Raw genomic sequence first — 17,528 nt, 5'->3', positions numbered from 1 at the left:
AAATCTGCCCATTTATTTGTAGTGAGTGATGATCATGCACATTTTTGCAGCGTTCATTACGCATGACAAATTCTGTTGCTATTGTTTGTATGTCAACTAGATCAAATATATCTTTGTGTATATTGCACACACAAACATTATTGAGTCTTTTCTGAGTCATAGTTGTACGCAGCCATGTTTTCAGTCATCGCAAAGCACTAAAGCTCCTCTCAGCCTCACAGGAAGATACTGGAACAGTTAGGAGGATCCGCAGTAGCTTCTCCACCTGTGCAAATAAAACTCCTTCTGTGGGAGGCATCCTTTGATGTCTACCAATTCTGAGATGGAAGAATACTTATGGATGCTTGATAATGTTGTTAATTGTACAGAGGGGATGAAATATTCAATTTCTGCAGGACATTATTTTACATATTCTACTCGATTGACTTTAGTACAGAGGTGGTGGAAAACGATCAAGAGTGTTCAATTTGATTTGTATCTCCTCTAGTATGCGGGGAAGGCCTTCATGTACTGCTGCACTAATGCCATGCTTAACCAGCAAGTTAACACTCCTTCTAGCATGCTGCGCATAGCAACGAATTAGGAGTATGCACCCATGAATTCATTAGTTTAAGATACAGACCCAGAGCACGACCCTGGATTAGAAACTCGGTAGCTGCCAGTCCCAAATCACCCCAGATTAATTTCATAGAGGTGCTCTGGAGTAATACCAACAAATGTCTCCAGCACTTTCCCTCAATTTGTTTAGAGTCAAAAAGGCCTCTTAAGGCCCACACTGCAGACCCACATAGTATCATATGCATTATTTTAGAATTGTATATGCTATTAAGGTTGGCCACAAATTATAGCCACAGTATTTAATATAATAGAGTTGCCTGGCCTGCATGTAATGGATAGTTTTTTTCAGAGGAACTCTGCCCAATGCAATTTTTACATAGTGCTCAGTACCACCTTGCAGCCACTTTAAGGCACTGTACAGGCATTTCTTGGAAGAGCGTCAATACATTAAAATCAGAAAAAACAGCTTTGTGCTTGACATGACTGCACCTTTCAACAGAGCTGATAAGCATTTGACCGGACAGAAGAACATTTTTCGAATGCTCTTTTCATGGCTCTATTGAAAACCTTTCAGACTGGCTGCTAATAATTGTATTAGAAAGCATGGCATCGGATGCTGTATGTTTAATGGAACTGTGCATCACTTGCCAGTAAGACAACGAAACTATCAATGGGAAAGTATCAACAACTCTCTCAACACGACTGGTACAGTTTTAATAAGACGGTGTGGCACTCCACATCGAGCAGAGCCTTGGATGCTAAACTTTGCAACAGCACCTTCACGGCACATCTGGGCTGCTGTTTTTTCAATGGTGTACCACTTGCCTTGTGTATTAGAATTGAGTTTGGGATTAAAGTGCAAAGACTCTGAACTTTCTTTTCAGCAGGTGTGATTCATATATGCCACACCACACAGTCCCCTCATTAATTAGAATCATTACAGAACTATTTAGTATTACACAGCATAGGGCTGTAATTTAGTTCTTAGCCTTGCAGGGTTGCATTAAGAATTTTTATTTATTTATTTTATTTCATTTATTTGAATTTGTAAAGCGCCCACTGCCCTGAGGCATTGTGGCATTGTTATGAAGGCTTACTTGGTTACATAAGTGCATTTGAAATCATACAAACATGTTGCTTTATACAGATTACAAAGTGCATGACATAGATAAGATGGTTATGTGGGCAAACTATATGGTAAAAACACATCTTGCATGGCGTTATCCATATAGTTTAATATAGAATGAGTGTTACATGTTTCGCCCACTATGCTAGATAAATAATCTGGGCTTATTTTCATTTTTGTGTGATCTGCCTATGAATTTTAGCACAGAACATAATGTGTAATGATATACGACTTTTAAACCTGTACCTCCTAGAGATGTCCCATTCCTGTAACACACACAGCGTAGCACTGAGCTGCACTACTTATGGGAACGACACAAATGAAGCTACAATTATAGTGCACTACCACCAGGGCTAAACATTACAAGTTACAAGCTATTAGCCAGGCAGTAATAGTTACTCGCCCCCACAATTCTTCACATACGCACATCACTCGATTTCTTACTCACCAAGAGTCTATTATCACTAGTCAATGGCTACTGAAACTTTTGAGGGCTTCTAAGATATTTGTTGACTGAGGTCATATACTTGTAAGAAAAAGACCTTATCCAATGGTGTGATTTCTTTCTCATTTCAGCCAGAACAAAGAAAAATGTGATAGTATTCTGGTATCGACAAGAGCTTTGGCCTATCAAACATTTCTTGAAGCAGAGTACCTGACAAACATGCTGCAGTCGAAAGCGTTCACTTATTAGCTACACTTGCACTGTGATTGCTAGCAAACACTATTTGTTTGGCAGGAGATGCCAGCACACCGCACTCTGAAGATTATTCCACCAACACTGATGCCAGGCAATTACATTAATTGCCAAGTGCTCACATCCAAAGCCAGGTATTTCACTAATTCACATCATCTAACAGACATGCCAATGAAATGTAAGCAGCCTTAGATATTGCTCTGAAATGCTGAAGTAAGTAAATCATATTCCAGGTAGTTCAATCAAATGCCAGCTTCTCATAACATATAGCTGGTATCATCATCAAATGATCAGCATGTGCTCAGCATATCCATTAAAGGGTAAGTATTTGCCCCATATGCCAACCATTGTCAGTAGATAGTGAAGCGCTCACACCACACACAGGGTATTGCCAAATACTAGGTGCTCTTAACCTATCCCAGACAGGCAGTACTACCCCACCACTCAAAACTAAAACACCACAGAAGCAAAGCTCTTCCTCATGCTTTGTGAGATGCTGCAAACAGGAGATAGAAGCAAAATGTAGTTATGTATTTATTTATTGTTTGCTTGTAAAGCGCTTATACAATAAGAATATACTGTTTCAAAGCACCTACAAGGCAAGGAGGGAGGGAGAGTGGGAAGTACAACAATTACAACATAATATTTAAGACCAGAGGGGGAAGAGGGAGGGGGATGAACCTGCTATGCCTTGTGAGTATTCAGAACGTGAGTATTCAGAACAAGTATCTGTAGCAAGAAAACTGAGACAAGAAGACCAAACTCAGGCTTGACTGAAGTGCTGGCCTGACAGACTAGTGTGCACCGGTTTTGTGGGCCAACGCAAGGAAATTTTGCGACTTGGTGCACCTGGCGGGCCACATTTCGAAGATTTCATCATAATGCTGGCCCAATGGTATTTAAAAACCTTCATTCATCACACATTTTTCACACAAAAATACACCCACATCCAAGCACTAGTTTGTTGCTATAAATCACAATTTGCAATTTGAGTTTACGGGCCATATTTTTCTTACCTTGTCCTTTTTCTGCCACAGTCCTATCCATGCAGAGACAGGGAAATAAATTTGCATTACACATGAAAATGCACGAGAAGCCAGTATGGTGCTGTTTGCACCCCTTGTACTAATTTGGTCAATTCTTGTCTCTTTTATCATACCAATAAAGTGCTGTGTAGATGCATTTAACAGGCAATCCCAGCACGGGAAATTTGGCTGAGTTGGACACGGTGCACCCACTGAATGCAACTTTAACAATTCATGCGTGATCCCGTGGAAATACTGTGCTGGTAGCCAGTGTCCTAACAGTCGGGTCCTGTTCTTGGAACATGCTCCCCTGCACATTGTAATACTGAGGTGAAGAGAGAGGGGCCAGGCCCTTGGGAGGGCTGTGTCTTGGGCATGTCCTTTTTTTGAAGAGGTGGACGGGGATGTGTATATGGTGGCCCAGAAGCTTGTCCCAACTCCATCCCCTCATCTTTTTATAGGTTCAGCACTGCATGATGACAGCCATGGAGAACACAGGGATCCCCCTCAGCCCTGACAGACACAGAGCGAGCAAAAACAAAAGTTGCATGACAACATTATTTGAAAATGTGATTTTCCAAGCAAAAAGGAAAAGACAGATTGGCCCCAGGCATTTGCACAGCACTGCACGGACCAGTCCTGTTTTCTCCTGAAATCAATGCACAAAATAAATGGTAGCTTGGCAGCACCCGACACACACGCCAACCTGAGCACGTTACTGCCTGCCTGCTCCACTTGGCCCTTTTCAACACGCGGCAGTCTCAGCACTGGTTGCCCCCGCCCTTTCCCTCGCACCCTTCCCCGGGCTGCACTTGTGCTGTCTGTAGTGCACTGCGCATTATGTGATTCGAGCACTCCAGGAGGGAGCAGCAGTTACTAAGGAGCAGAGGGCACCTGTGGTTTACTTCCCGGCCCGGGTATTGGCCTGCCACTCAAATGCCCACGCAGAAAAGAAATATAATTTGCCAGATTACAGAAACTTTGCACCAGTGCAAGTGCAAAGTTGCACAGTATTAACACTAGGCCATAGTTTACCCTGCTTTTTTTAAAACAAAGGGACATATTAGAACACTATTGCACCATAACAAGTGCAGTTTGGCATGGTATAAGCACCAGGGCAAAAATAGCCCCTGAGCAAAAAAGATACATTTTGACTGCATTATTGTAACAGGGCAAAGTTTGCCCTAGTGCTAATACGGAATGGTATTAGCACTAGGGCAAACTTTGGACTGGTAAAAAAAACACATTGAAAATGCATCTTTTTTGCACTAAGGCAATTTTTACTCAGGTGCTTATACCATGCCAAATTACACTTGTCATGGTGCAATAGTTTTCTACGATGTCCCTATGTTTTTTAAAAATAGGGCAAACTTTGCCCTTGTGCTAATGCCGTGCAATTTTTGCACTTGCACTGGTGTACAGTTTATGTAATCTGGACCCTGGCACGCAGCACAGCACTGACACAGGCAAAGCCTTCACAATTGGAATGAAACATAACCCCTGCCTTTCCCTCACCTTGCTTCTCATTGTGGGGGGATACATGACATTATATCTCCCCCACTTAAAATTGTGGGGGATTTGTTCCCTCTGTCTCCCCCTGTTTCCTACACCCTTGCCCCTGAGCTTTTGGGCAGTGTGGATGCTGCCCGACGTCCGCGGACAGTCGCATAATCCGTGGACTCTGTGGCTATCACATTGGGCCAGGGGGTTAAGTACATTGTATGGTTCATGTACAAATATTAAGGGTATCCCAGTAAAAACCTGTGAAAGTCAGTGAAAAAACTTTGTTAAAGAAACGTTATGGTTAAGTTGGGTTAAGAAAAACTATGAAATTCAGTGAAAAAACATTGTTAAAGGGACATTATGGTTACTTTGCACTAATAAAAACCTATCTGAACCAGAGGAAAACATGTGTTAAAAGGATATTATGGTTACAAGTAAAATTGAAAAACCCCAGAAATTCGCTAGTTATGGTTCACAATGGCATTGATGACATCACTGATGACATCACATGTCTGGCCACTTCTTTTTTGTTCACTGACATATCTAGGCCAGATGGTTTTCTTCACTGACAGTCAGAAACTGAAAATTACACTCACACGCATCATTTTCAGGAAAGAATGGAAGATGTTTCTCTTCAAAAAAGACCTCACACATTAGCACTAGTTTGGAAAGTTGCCTTAAGCTATTTCTGTTCAAGTGACACCCTACACAGGTGCTAATATGGCACAGTGTCTGTTTTAGAAATAAACTGAGAGTTGTCAACGTTTTCTGAAATCTCCTTGACAGGGCCAGGCTGTTTCCCATCTGACAATTCTTATTCACTTGTGGACCCTTGTCAACGGTTTGCTTCTTAAAAAACAGTCTACCTTACTCCTTTTATGTGTTTCAACACCCCTGGATGCCAGAATCGCCTCCCCCTTTCTCTATATCTATTGGAAATGTTTCTCCAAACCCACTTCTTAAAAACCAGCCACTTCTATGACTCAAGGCTTAAATACCAGGTATAGCTGTTCCTGGGACCCAACTTCCTGTCTCCCCGTCAGCGGTTTCACCATGATGACAAGAGCATTGACGGCTTAACTGGCAGCTCCCTCATATTGGATGTTTTGCTAATTGTATTTATTTATGTACACGCCTGCACATGTTTTGCAGTAAGGGATCGTTCAGGTGTACTATACAAAATTCAATGGCAAATAATGTACATTCTTATCCACACCTACTTACTTACATTAAAAATGCATTTACACATATTAACTGTTTCATTCAAATAAAACCTTTACATATACATTAATGTTACACATCCCGCTCATTTGATATTGATGTTAGTACTTCCTCCACGATATACCAGTATCTTCCAACAGCTAAGCTAATGGACAGCTCCATCCTATACTGCATCCAATTCCAAAACAAATGACGGAAAACGGTTTTTTCTTTTCTTGGTCAGGCCTTTACAGTGCAAATATAGAAGTTTTAATGTTTCAACTATGTCACACTGGTTCTATTAGCCTTCTGGTACCAGGGCTTCTAAGGTATTACGATGATTAATCCTCAATAGAGAATTAATACTTTCAAGTTACTTCATGGGAAATCGTACAACATACCTCTGCTTATTTTTATATGTCGGTATGTGGTTTATATATTCCTTTGCTAGGGATTTAGTCCCAAGTGACATTATATTCCCTTCCCAGTCCTTCATGTAAGCTTTCTTTTAATTTAGTTTAACATATACTCACTTTCATAGGTCAACTTCCTGATCTGAAGGGACCAGGCAGTAACAAGCTTCTCCAAAAAGTTTAGGGGAAAGACAGTGGAGCTCATATTTCATGGTGGCGTAAAGTAAATAAAAGGCGGAAAAGCCTTCAGTGAGCCTTTTACTACTTTCATTAATGCCATGCCACATTTCGATCATTTGTTTGGCGAGCAGGAGGGTTGAACACAACTTGTGTTTTTATCACCTTCCTTCCTCTCAGCTATATAAATACTCCAGGATTTTTTCTGAAATTCTTATGGGGTCAGCCGGTTTTATTCACCAGCATGAAGCAGGCCAGCCCGGTAGAGATCCATTGTACACTCTGCCTGCCATGCTTGCATGAAATTTACTCACTTTGCTCGTTGGAGTTCGAAAGTGCAGTGCAAAAAGCAGCATGAGATATAATGTGAAGCAGTTACTTTTGTATCAACCTAGCCTTTTTACTGTGGGATATTTGGTTACTTTTAAATGTGCCTAAAGATAGGCTGGTGGCAGCAAGTACATTTTTACAATTTTTGCTATATTTTTATCATACACATTTGTGTTTACCGAGTTTGGCTGCTAACAGTGGTTAGTGTTCAAAAATTGCCTTGCGATGAGATTTTTCATTTATGCTTTCACCATGGGCCTCATTACGAGTCTGGCGGTAACCGAGGCGGTAAAACCACCTGTTTACCACCGGACTCGTATTACCAATCCGCCTCCGTGATTCCTGGAATTACCGGGGCATTACAACCCCGGTTTTCCGGGAATCACGGAGGCGGAATGGTGTTAATCCCCATTCCCATTGAGTCCTATTGGACTCAATGGGAATGGGGATCATGGAAACACCGGCAGCATCTCGTAATGCTGCCGGTGTTTCCTCGTCCGCCTGCAGGTGGGCGGTGTTAAACCTGCCAGGTCAGACCTGGCGGGAGCATCACCTCCCGCCTGCAGGAGTTGTGATCGCCCGGCATGGAAACAACGGTGGCGGCGGGTTTACCACCACCGTTGTTTCCATACCGGCCGATTTGTGATGAGGCCCCATTTCGTTCTTTGTCCTTCCTGCTGACTTGTCAGGTCAGGGCATCCCTAATATGATCATGCATTTCCTGGGAAAGCTGCTGTATCTGTGGGCTAGTGCAGTGTCATTAGTGTGTGGACCCAGGAAGAGGGTTGGGAATGTCTGATCCCAATCCACAAACTGGTGTCAGTGAGTCTGACGTGCATACTTGAGTCAGGCACACAGTGGTCCCTGATTGGAACACTGCTGATGTGCATGAGTGGAGCAGATGCTTTCAATTGGAGGGCTGAGTTTGATCACTTACCTGAATTTGGGATAAGAGGAGTCCTGCAGCAATTCTAGCTGATCTGAAGAGGAGTCAAGTACTGTGTGTAGCTGTGCAGATGACCGAGAATAACTTCTGAAAAGGCCTGGCTACCTCTCCCGCAACTGTCCCAGTGAAGCCCTGCTGGACAATCTGATCTCACAATGCCTTCATTGGTGCTTTGTCCCTTGCACTGATTTGACTAATCAGTCTCAAAGCCTTTGCACGGTCCTGCTGCCTGGAGCCTTCAAAAGTGTCCCTGGACCACCTGGTGGACACACAAGCTCTGAATTGGGCTACCGTGGCAGAAACATTGCAGTTCTGCGTTCTCACCTGGAACTTCGGTTGTCGCCAGCTAGTCTTACCAGTCACCTTCCTGCCAGGTTTCACTTTCCCAAAAACGAGTTAGCACCATGCACACCAAACATCAAGGTATCCTGTCCTGGAAATCAGTCTTTTTTCATGACTGGAGGGATGCTTGTTGATGGCCTTGTGCAGTGACTGTCACTGGAACCAGCCATCCCCCATCTCATAGAATATCCTGAATATCCCTGCATCAGTGCCAGATGCATTTCTTCTTGGAAAGGGTTGCACTCAACCCACAGCTCCTGACCATCTCCCATTGGATCCAAAGGCGTGAAAGCATACCTCCAGCAACCCCCATCCAACCTGCCAACTCGTTTGGGAAAATGGGAAAAAGAGCAGTGAGTAGTCACAATAGTGAACCTATCTCCTCATTTATATTTGTTTGTGAACAACTGTTATTTACTCCATTCTTTTGCTTTTTAATTGTTTATTTAAAATGCTGTTTTTAGAGATAGATAACGTACTATACTTGACTGTAAATTCCTTCGAAAGTCTTCTGGAACATTTCTCATCCCTACAGGAACATTTCCTAACTTAGTCCTCTTTCCTAAAGGAACTTTGTGAACCTATCCAATTTAGGGACTGTACTCAAATATTTAGGGCTTCTATTCCTGTGGACCGATTTTCTCTCTGAATAACTACTTTCCTTCCCTTTCAGGTGTTTGTGTGAATTGTATGCATTTATAACCTAAGGTTACTGTATATGGGCCTCATTAGGACCCAGGCGGTAGGGGGTTTACGCCGGCGTAAACCATGGCGCCCCCTACCGCCTGAGTACGAGTTCCCGTAGCGCCATGGTGATTTTTACGCCTGCTTTTTGCAGGCGGAAAAATCCATGGCGCTAAGGGACTTGTTGTTAATTACGCCACCATAATTTACGGTGGCGTAATTAACGCCTTCCCCACTCCCATTATGCCCTATGGGGCAAAAATGGGAATGGGGAAGGGTAAATGGGGATTGGGGACTTACCGCCCCGCCAAGGTCGGAATGGGGCGGTAAGTCTGCCAACCCCCATGGCGGAGTTGGCAGCTTAGCGCCATGGACCATGGTGCTAATAGCGCCATGGTCCTCCGCCAAGGTCCTAATGAGGGCCTATATGTTTTATATGTAGAGTGGTGCATGATAGTAGTAGCTGCTTGATTTATTTTCCTTCTGTGCTTTTAGGCAGATAATAAGTAGGATTTGTGTACCTGCCTGTTTGAGTAGAATCATTGTGTATTTCACTGTGTGGACTTATTGTGGACCTGTGAACCCATTAACCTCTCTTGAGATTCAGCCTAAACCACCCTCCACGCTTAAAGGCCCAGAGTTTCCCCTGTTTACTATAACAAAGTTGGCCTCCTGTAATCTGTCCACCAGGCCCAATTTCAGAAATCCATCTCAACGGTTCTCAAAAGTGAAGTAGTTATAAACCTTACATTTTTCCGATATATCGACGTGCGGTTTGTGAATGTTTGAACTGGAGTGTTATAAATGTTTGTGTCTCCCCTGTGAAAAGAATGTCAGCATATAGAATATTTTCATACTGTCTGTTCCCATACATGTCAATGCATGCCACAACAATGTACACCAGTATTACCATTAAAGACTCCCGCCAGTAAAACATGCCATGCCACAAAAAAAAATATATCCCAAGACAGGCTAGGGTACCTAGTACTCACACTTATGTTTGCTTTTAACTTTTATCTTTGATGCAAAGTAAAAAATGCCATGATGCACAAGGAATATATGGCTAGACAGCAGTCACCAGCTGAAGCCAGTCTAGGCATGAAGTAACAGTCATCATAAGATGCAGAGACAGGCAGCAATGAAAGCGAGGAGCAGGGAACGCAACCCGGCAATCAGGCTCCTATGTACTAATTATATGGATGACAAAGAAAGGCAGAGACTGGGAAACCACTGATTCATAGGATCAGCCATTTGAAGTATTCACCCATATGAAAGAAAAGGCAAGCCTATCCAGATATACCTGAGTTGCCATTCTGGGAGGGACCACTATAGGAACTCACCAACATTAATATACCAATCGTTCCAAGACCAGTGATTAGCCATTGCAATTGCCTTGAAAAGGCCCTAAGGGCAACATTTCAGGCCATGGAGTTGGCACATTAGGCTAAAAAAGAAGGCCCAATAGGCTGATGAGGAAATTAACTGATTCACTGAACCTACTATCCCCACAACCTATATGACTGATAATGTTTAAAACATGGGATATGATTATGAGAAGAAATCTTGATAACTAAGTTGTAAAAATAAGGAGAAAAATTACTAAAACCAAATCAAAGATGTCCCTGTTTTTTCTTAATTTTTCTGAAATTTGAGCCATATGAGAAGTGCTTACAAAGGGGGATCCTAATCTACAAAAGTTTACCAAGCCTAGGTTGTGGACTTTTCCTGCTGGCAGCAGCTCCGTGCACTTACATAAACAGTGACAAACAAATATTATAATTTAGAGTGATAAGGTTGTGCTGCCCACACAACTAAAAACAACCACAACTTTTCTTCTAATGCTCATCATGTTTGCTTTACCCTTGATGTCAAGTTAAAAGTAACAAATGCCATGCCACAGGAAGAAAGTAAATGCACGCTTACACCAAAGGCCAAGTTAGCCATGTAATAACACTTATTATGTCATCAGCTGCTCACTTGGCTCCCCTAAAGCACTCCACCACACTGCAGCACATCTAATTACTGGTGCACAGTGTACAGACATGCGAGTGAATCACTCCTGTCCTACTCAACTACATTGGCCTCCTCTCCAGGCCAGGATACTGATCAACACTGCATGTATCATCTACAAAGAAGTCACAAGTAGCACACCAGCTCCACATATCTGGTGGCACAAGCTTCTCACTCAACAAATCGACAACCGGCTTGAATCACAACTCATCCACAAAAAGAGGACGCGCAAGCAATCCTTATTTTTTCATGTACACACTCTCTGCAACACAATCCCATTGTCTGCTTGTAATGCCCCCACAATTCTACATTTTGGTAAATCTCTCAAAACATGTTTTTTCAACAACACCTGACCAAGGACTAATTCATATGGATGCACATACCGACAGATAGACCTCCGCTCACAGTACAATGCTACTGTTAAATGATGCCAGCCCAAATTCTGGCTACCCACACTCTGTAAAGAGCTCTGCTGCTCCTGAACTAGGTCTGCTCTTTATACAATACAATAAAATGAAAATAAAAACATAATTTCTTTACACTTCATGCCAAGTAAAAATGTCATGCCACATTAAGAAAGTAAATACAGACTAGCACTACTAATGAAGGTAATAACACTTATATTTGATTATCCCTGGATGCAAAGTAACACTTCTAGCCATGTAATAACACTTATATTTGATTATCCCTGGATGCAAAGTAAAACATGCCATGCCACATTAAGAAAGAATATGCAGACTGAAACTATCAGTAGCAGTCTGCATATATTTTCCTAATGTGGCATTGTTTTTTTTTTACTTGGCATGAAGGGTAAATAAATTCTTCATAGGTGTTATTACATGGATATAGTGACATACAATTAATGTATCATGCTTGCTTTAAACTTGAAACACAGCAACTATGCATCAAGGGCAAAGTAAACCTGAGTTTTGTTATGTGGATTGTCTTGCCTACATTCTAGCCATGTAATAACACTTCACTTACCATTGTTGCCTCACCCTTGATGTTCAGTACTATGAATCAAAGTTAAAGCAAAACAATAGGCCATGTCCAAAGCAGCCCCCACCCATGTCCAAAGCAGCAGTCCACAATGCAATTAAAGCACACGGGGGACTGTACGGTCTGCCACTCAGAGGAGGAATCAGTCTGCCAATGAGGCGAGTGGGCTGCGCCCCCTACCCATATTGGCGGGTCACCACTGCATATGTAAAAATATTCTCATAACTTTGGACCTACAATGTTTATGGTATGAACCATATACATTGAGGAAACCAGGACATCAGTTCTACTATCAAGTTATGGTGACTGGGCTCTGAAGCGATCTCCATTCTGAAGAACTGTCAAACTGCAGATTATCTGGACTTGGTAGGATGTCTCTTGGGCGCTTAGTGGGCTGGCTCTTTACTTAATTCCGCTAGACACTTCCAGGTTGGCTTGAAATTAGGCAGTGCCTCCTGAAAGCTCCCTATTTACGCACTCCTCCACCTACTAACCTGCAGCTTACTGTACTTCAGAGAATTATGCTTGGGCACTTCGCACCTCGGTTCCTTATTTAATTCCAAAGAGTACTTCCTGTTTGGCTGAAAATTAGGCACAGCCTCCCTGCACACTCCTCGTTCTCCCAATCCTCCACTGACAAATTTCATCTTACAAGACTTGCTGGGACTTTGTGTACTTTGTGCACCATTCCTTTTTAATTCCATGCAACAAATCTGAGTTGGCTCTAAATTAGGTCCAGCCTTGCTGCAAATTCCTCGTTCTCACACTCCTCCACTGCCAAACTGTAGCTTACTGGAGTTGGCAGAACTTCACTTTGGCACTTCATGCTGGGCTCCTTATTTAATTTAATTCCACAGAGCACTTCCGGGTTGGCTCGAAATTAAACACAGTCTCGTTTTAAAAAAAATCCTTGTTCGCACATTCCTCCACTGCCAAACTGTGAATAATGGACTTGGCAGGAGTTTGCTTGGCACTTCGTCCAAGGCTCCTCTTTTTTTATGTAGATCTCCTAGTTAGGCTCGAAATTAAGTGCAGCCTACTTGCAAACATCTCATTCTCTGACTTCTCCACTGCCAAACAGCAGCTTACTGGACTTGGTGGGACATTGCTTGGGCGTTTCATACCCCTGCTCGTGATTTAATTCTAGAGAGCATTTCCTGGTTGACTCGGAATTAGGCACAGCATCCCAGCAAACTCCTCATTCTCAGATTCCTCCCTGCCAACCTATACATTACTGGACTGGGTGGGATTTTACTTGGGCGATTCACATCCCAGCTACTTATTTAATTCCACTGAACACTTCCGAGTTGCTTCAAAATAAGAACAGCCTCCCTTAAACATCCTTGTTCTATTGTTCTATTGCCAAACTAAAGCTTACTGGACTTGGCGGGACTTCACTTTGGTGCTTCAAATCCCGGCTCCTTATTTAATTCCAGAGAGCACTTGTATGTTGTCTCGAAATAAGGCACAACATCCCAGCAAATTCTTCATTCTCACACTCCCCCACTGGCTAACTACAGCTTACTGAATTTGACGGCACTTCACTTCGGCGCTTTGACACTCTGACTCGGGTTGCCTCAAAATCAGGCGCAGACTCCTTACAAACTCTTCATTCTTGCACTCCTCCAGTGACAATCTGCAGCTTACTGGACTTGTCCGGACTTCACTTGGGTGCTTTGTGGCCCTTATTTAACTCCACTGAGCACTTTCAGGTTGGCTTGAAATTAGGCGCAGCCTTCCTGCAAAACCATCATTTTCTTCCACTTCCAATTTGCTGCTTAATGAACTTGGCAAGACTTTGCTTGAGTGCTTTTTGCCTGGCTCCTTATTTATTCCATGGAGCACTCACGGGTTGTCTCGAAACTGGGCACAGCATACCTGCAAACATCTCATTCTTACACTCCTCCACTGCCAAACTGTAGCTTAATGAACTTGGCTGGACATTGCTTGTCGCTTCGTGCCCTTGCTAATAATTACATTTTACCGAGCACTTCTGGTCTATCTCAAAATGAGGTGAAACCTTCCTGCAAACTCCTCGTTCTCACACTCCTTCACCACCAAACTGCAGCCTACCAGAATTGGCAGGGATTATGCTGGGGCAATTCACAGTCTGGCTCCTTATTTAATTCCATGGAGCGCTTACGATTTGGCCAGAAATTGGGCATAGCCTCCCTGAACTGTCCTCATTTTCGCACTCCTCCAAACTGCAGATTACTGGACTTGGCAGGACTTTGCTGGAGTGCTTTGTGGCCCAGCTCCTTATTCATTTCCAAAGGCACTTCAGGATTTGTTTGAAATTAGGTACAGACTCCTCCACTACCAAATTGCAGCTAACTAAACTTGGTAGGGATTTGCTTCACATTACTCATCAGTGATGGCACTTAACTGCTGCCAGCCTTGGGCAACCATATGGGTGCTCCTGAAGTCCAAGTCCCCGTACACTCCAACCTGCCTCCCTCCTCGTCGCCATTTCCATTCCCTTGTAAGACTATAAGCATATCTGTGCATCCATATGGCTCCTTTCACCTGCTTCTCTGGTCAGGTTTTGTTTCTGTGCTTCAAACCTGTTCCTGATGCATGGTTCTTTAGGCCTATTGACAGACCCATGTGTCAGTACTTTTCTCTTTTCACCACCTACCACAGCAGACCAGCATGTTCAATCTACCTTACTGTGCACTCAGAAATTGTACTAGGGCTTTGCCTGGTGTGTAGTGCTCACCATTTGCACAACCCTCCCAATTTAGTACTGCCTCCGTCTATAGATTGTCCCATGCTCCCACATGCCAAAACACAAGAGGAATGTGTTGTCCCATTGGCCCGTTAATTCTTTCGAGATTTCGAGGTTGACATGCACGATGCATAATGAATACATGAATTATCTAGTTTGGGTTTTCTCTTAAGAAGATGTCCATGTACATTTTGTCTATGTTTCTCAACATTGCATGTGTGACCCTGCTACTACTCTCTCTCCATTGTATATTGCTCTGACTCCCACTGGGACAGGGCTGCACTATAAATAAAACTATATAAATAAAACATAATACAATACCAAATTGGAAGGAACCCACTATATGTGCCTTGCTTTAAATCTGGAGTGAAGCTGTGGTGTGCATAAACGTGTACGTTCTCAGTCATTTTCTCTATTGCCCTCTTTTTCCTGTTCTATACATTGGATAGCTTTTAACCGCTTCCCAGTATCCTTTGTGACAACCTAAGCTAGGTGGTTCAGGACTGCACTAACAAACCATTGCTTTATCTCCCATGTTCTCCCATGTTCTTATGTGCCAGTTTGTTGCTACTAACCCGAACTTGATAATGGCTAATTTGCTTTAAGATTCTGGATGGCCTGTGTTCAGCAGAGGCATGTGTGTCCCTGGGGTTATTATTAGATTGATTTTGGAGGGGATAGGCATTAGCAGGATGACTATCTTTGGTGAATCATTATGTTCTTACTGCACAGTACTGACTCACTACATTATTTCCACTAACAGTGCATGTTTCCTTGCAAAAGGCTTGATTTGCATATCACTGAGGTCAGCACAGTGGCCACATGACTTCTTGCATGTTGTGCAGTGTTGTACTTATGTGCACCCATACTGCAACACTAAAGTGGTTGTTCCCCCGTTTTGGTTCATAAGTATGTGAATTGCATCCAATGATAAAAAACAATTCAGCCTGATAAATAATATAGTGAGTATAGTGTTGTCCTCATATATCTGAATTTAGTACCTGGCGAGGGCTCAATCAGAATGAAACGAGCATTCTGATTGGCGTTCTCTGGGGCATTACGGGATTCCACAGCCATTGTGCCCGGCGGGGGCATGGCAGCCCCTCAGTCAATGAGAACATGTCTGAGATGCTGCCTTCGCCCCCCGCCGGGGACTCAGGTATTTTTTTTCCCCTTTCCTCTCACCTCCCCACCCACCCCACTTACCTTCTGCCTCCTTTGCCCACGGGGGGCGGCGTGGCAGCCTCCAGCCGTGTAGAGGCTTCGAGCTTGGCCATCCCAGCTCCGAGCCTCCACACGGCTGGAGGCTGCCTTTGTCCCCCGCCGGGGCTTCAGGTACATCTATTATTTTTTTTTTTCTTTTCCCTCCCACCTCCCCCGCCCTCCCAACTCCACTTACCTTTTTCTCTAACGTCTTTTAGCAGTGAACTGTCCACTCCCGATGGCCACCAACGGACTCTGTTTTCCTTTTCCCGGTAGCCATTTTCTTGGTCTTTTAAAAAAAAAAAATGTCTTTCTCGAAACGCTGCAGCGTTTTGGGACAGAAAAAACTGATTTAGTACCCCGGTCACACAAATCTTGTGGGCCGGGGTAGTAATAGCAATATGCCCCTCATGAGGGGGGCATTACCGAGTCAGGTAATGCCCCGGGGCCTTCGTTAAACTATGGGCCCGGGGTATTACTTACAAGTAATCTTGTCTTCCCTCACTCTTTGAAGATCAATGAAAAGAGCCAGGAACACCAATATATAAGAATTGTCTTATGAAACAACAAAGAGTGAAGGAAGACAAGATTACTTGCATATCCACATTCTCGCCCATAAGCAACAACCTACGAAGAAGTATACTCAAGAACTGGGGTATGATCAACACCGAAGACTTCACTATCAATAAACCACGTTTTGCCTTCAGACGGATGCCCAATTTACGGGTTAAATGAGTCCACACTTATAGAACATCGGACTCTAGGATCAATCCAACTCAGTCTACTCTTTGGAATCTACCACCTGTGGTAGGCCACTTTAAATGTGGCAAATTTTCAGTGTATCATTTGACGGCAAACATGAAAGAAGTAGATCTGAAAGGCCGTAAATGTATATTGAAAAGTTTCACTAACTGCAATACAAAATCGGCAATATATGCCATCAGGTGCCCATGCAGTCTTCTGTACATTGGGAAAACAAAGAGACCTATCCGACAGAGGATCTGCAAACAAAGGTCTTGTGTTAAGAACAGTGTAGTGGACAAACCACTGGTAGCTCACTTTAAATCTGCAAACCACAACCATGAAGATATTCAGTGGTTTATTATTGAAATCGTTGCGCCCCATCCTAGAGGGGGTAACAGGGACCTGAAACTCAGAAAGATCAAACAAAAATGGATGTAACTCCTCAATACAGTCAAAGAGGGCCTTAACATTTCCATAGAAAGGGGACTGTTTATCCATTAAAGGTATTTGTGTTTATTAGAGAACTAACACTTGATACCTGACCACTTATAATGAGTAGCCCTGGCATAGATATGGGTTTTGATATTTAACCCTGACCATAAGTTGCTTTTTACCCAGATTGGCTAACATTTAGCAACAAGTGGTTTGTTTAGATTGGCCCATTCCAAGATGGTGTCTGTTTGATATGATTGATGAGTGATTTTACTCGTTTTATGAGTTGTTTAAGTGGCTCTGTAGATGTTCAGATTAGACCTTCTTGGAAGTATGTGACACTTACTCTTATGATTAAAATCAGTAAGATACATCCTCTACAAAAGAAAACGTAGAGGCGGTGTGATACCT

This window comes from Ambystoma mexicanum, chromosome 5p, assembly GCF_040938575.1.
Source record: "Ambystoma mexicanum isolate Mex_15411 chromosome 5p, UKY_AmexF1_1, whole genome shotgun sequence".
Classification (NCBI taxonomy): Eukaryota; Metazoa; Chordata; class Amphibia; order Caudata; family Ambystomatidae; genus Ambystoma; species Ambystoma mexicanum.
This window is presented reverse-complemented; position numbering follows the sequence as displayed.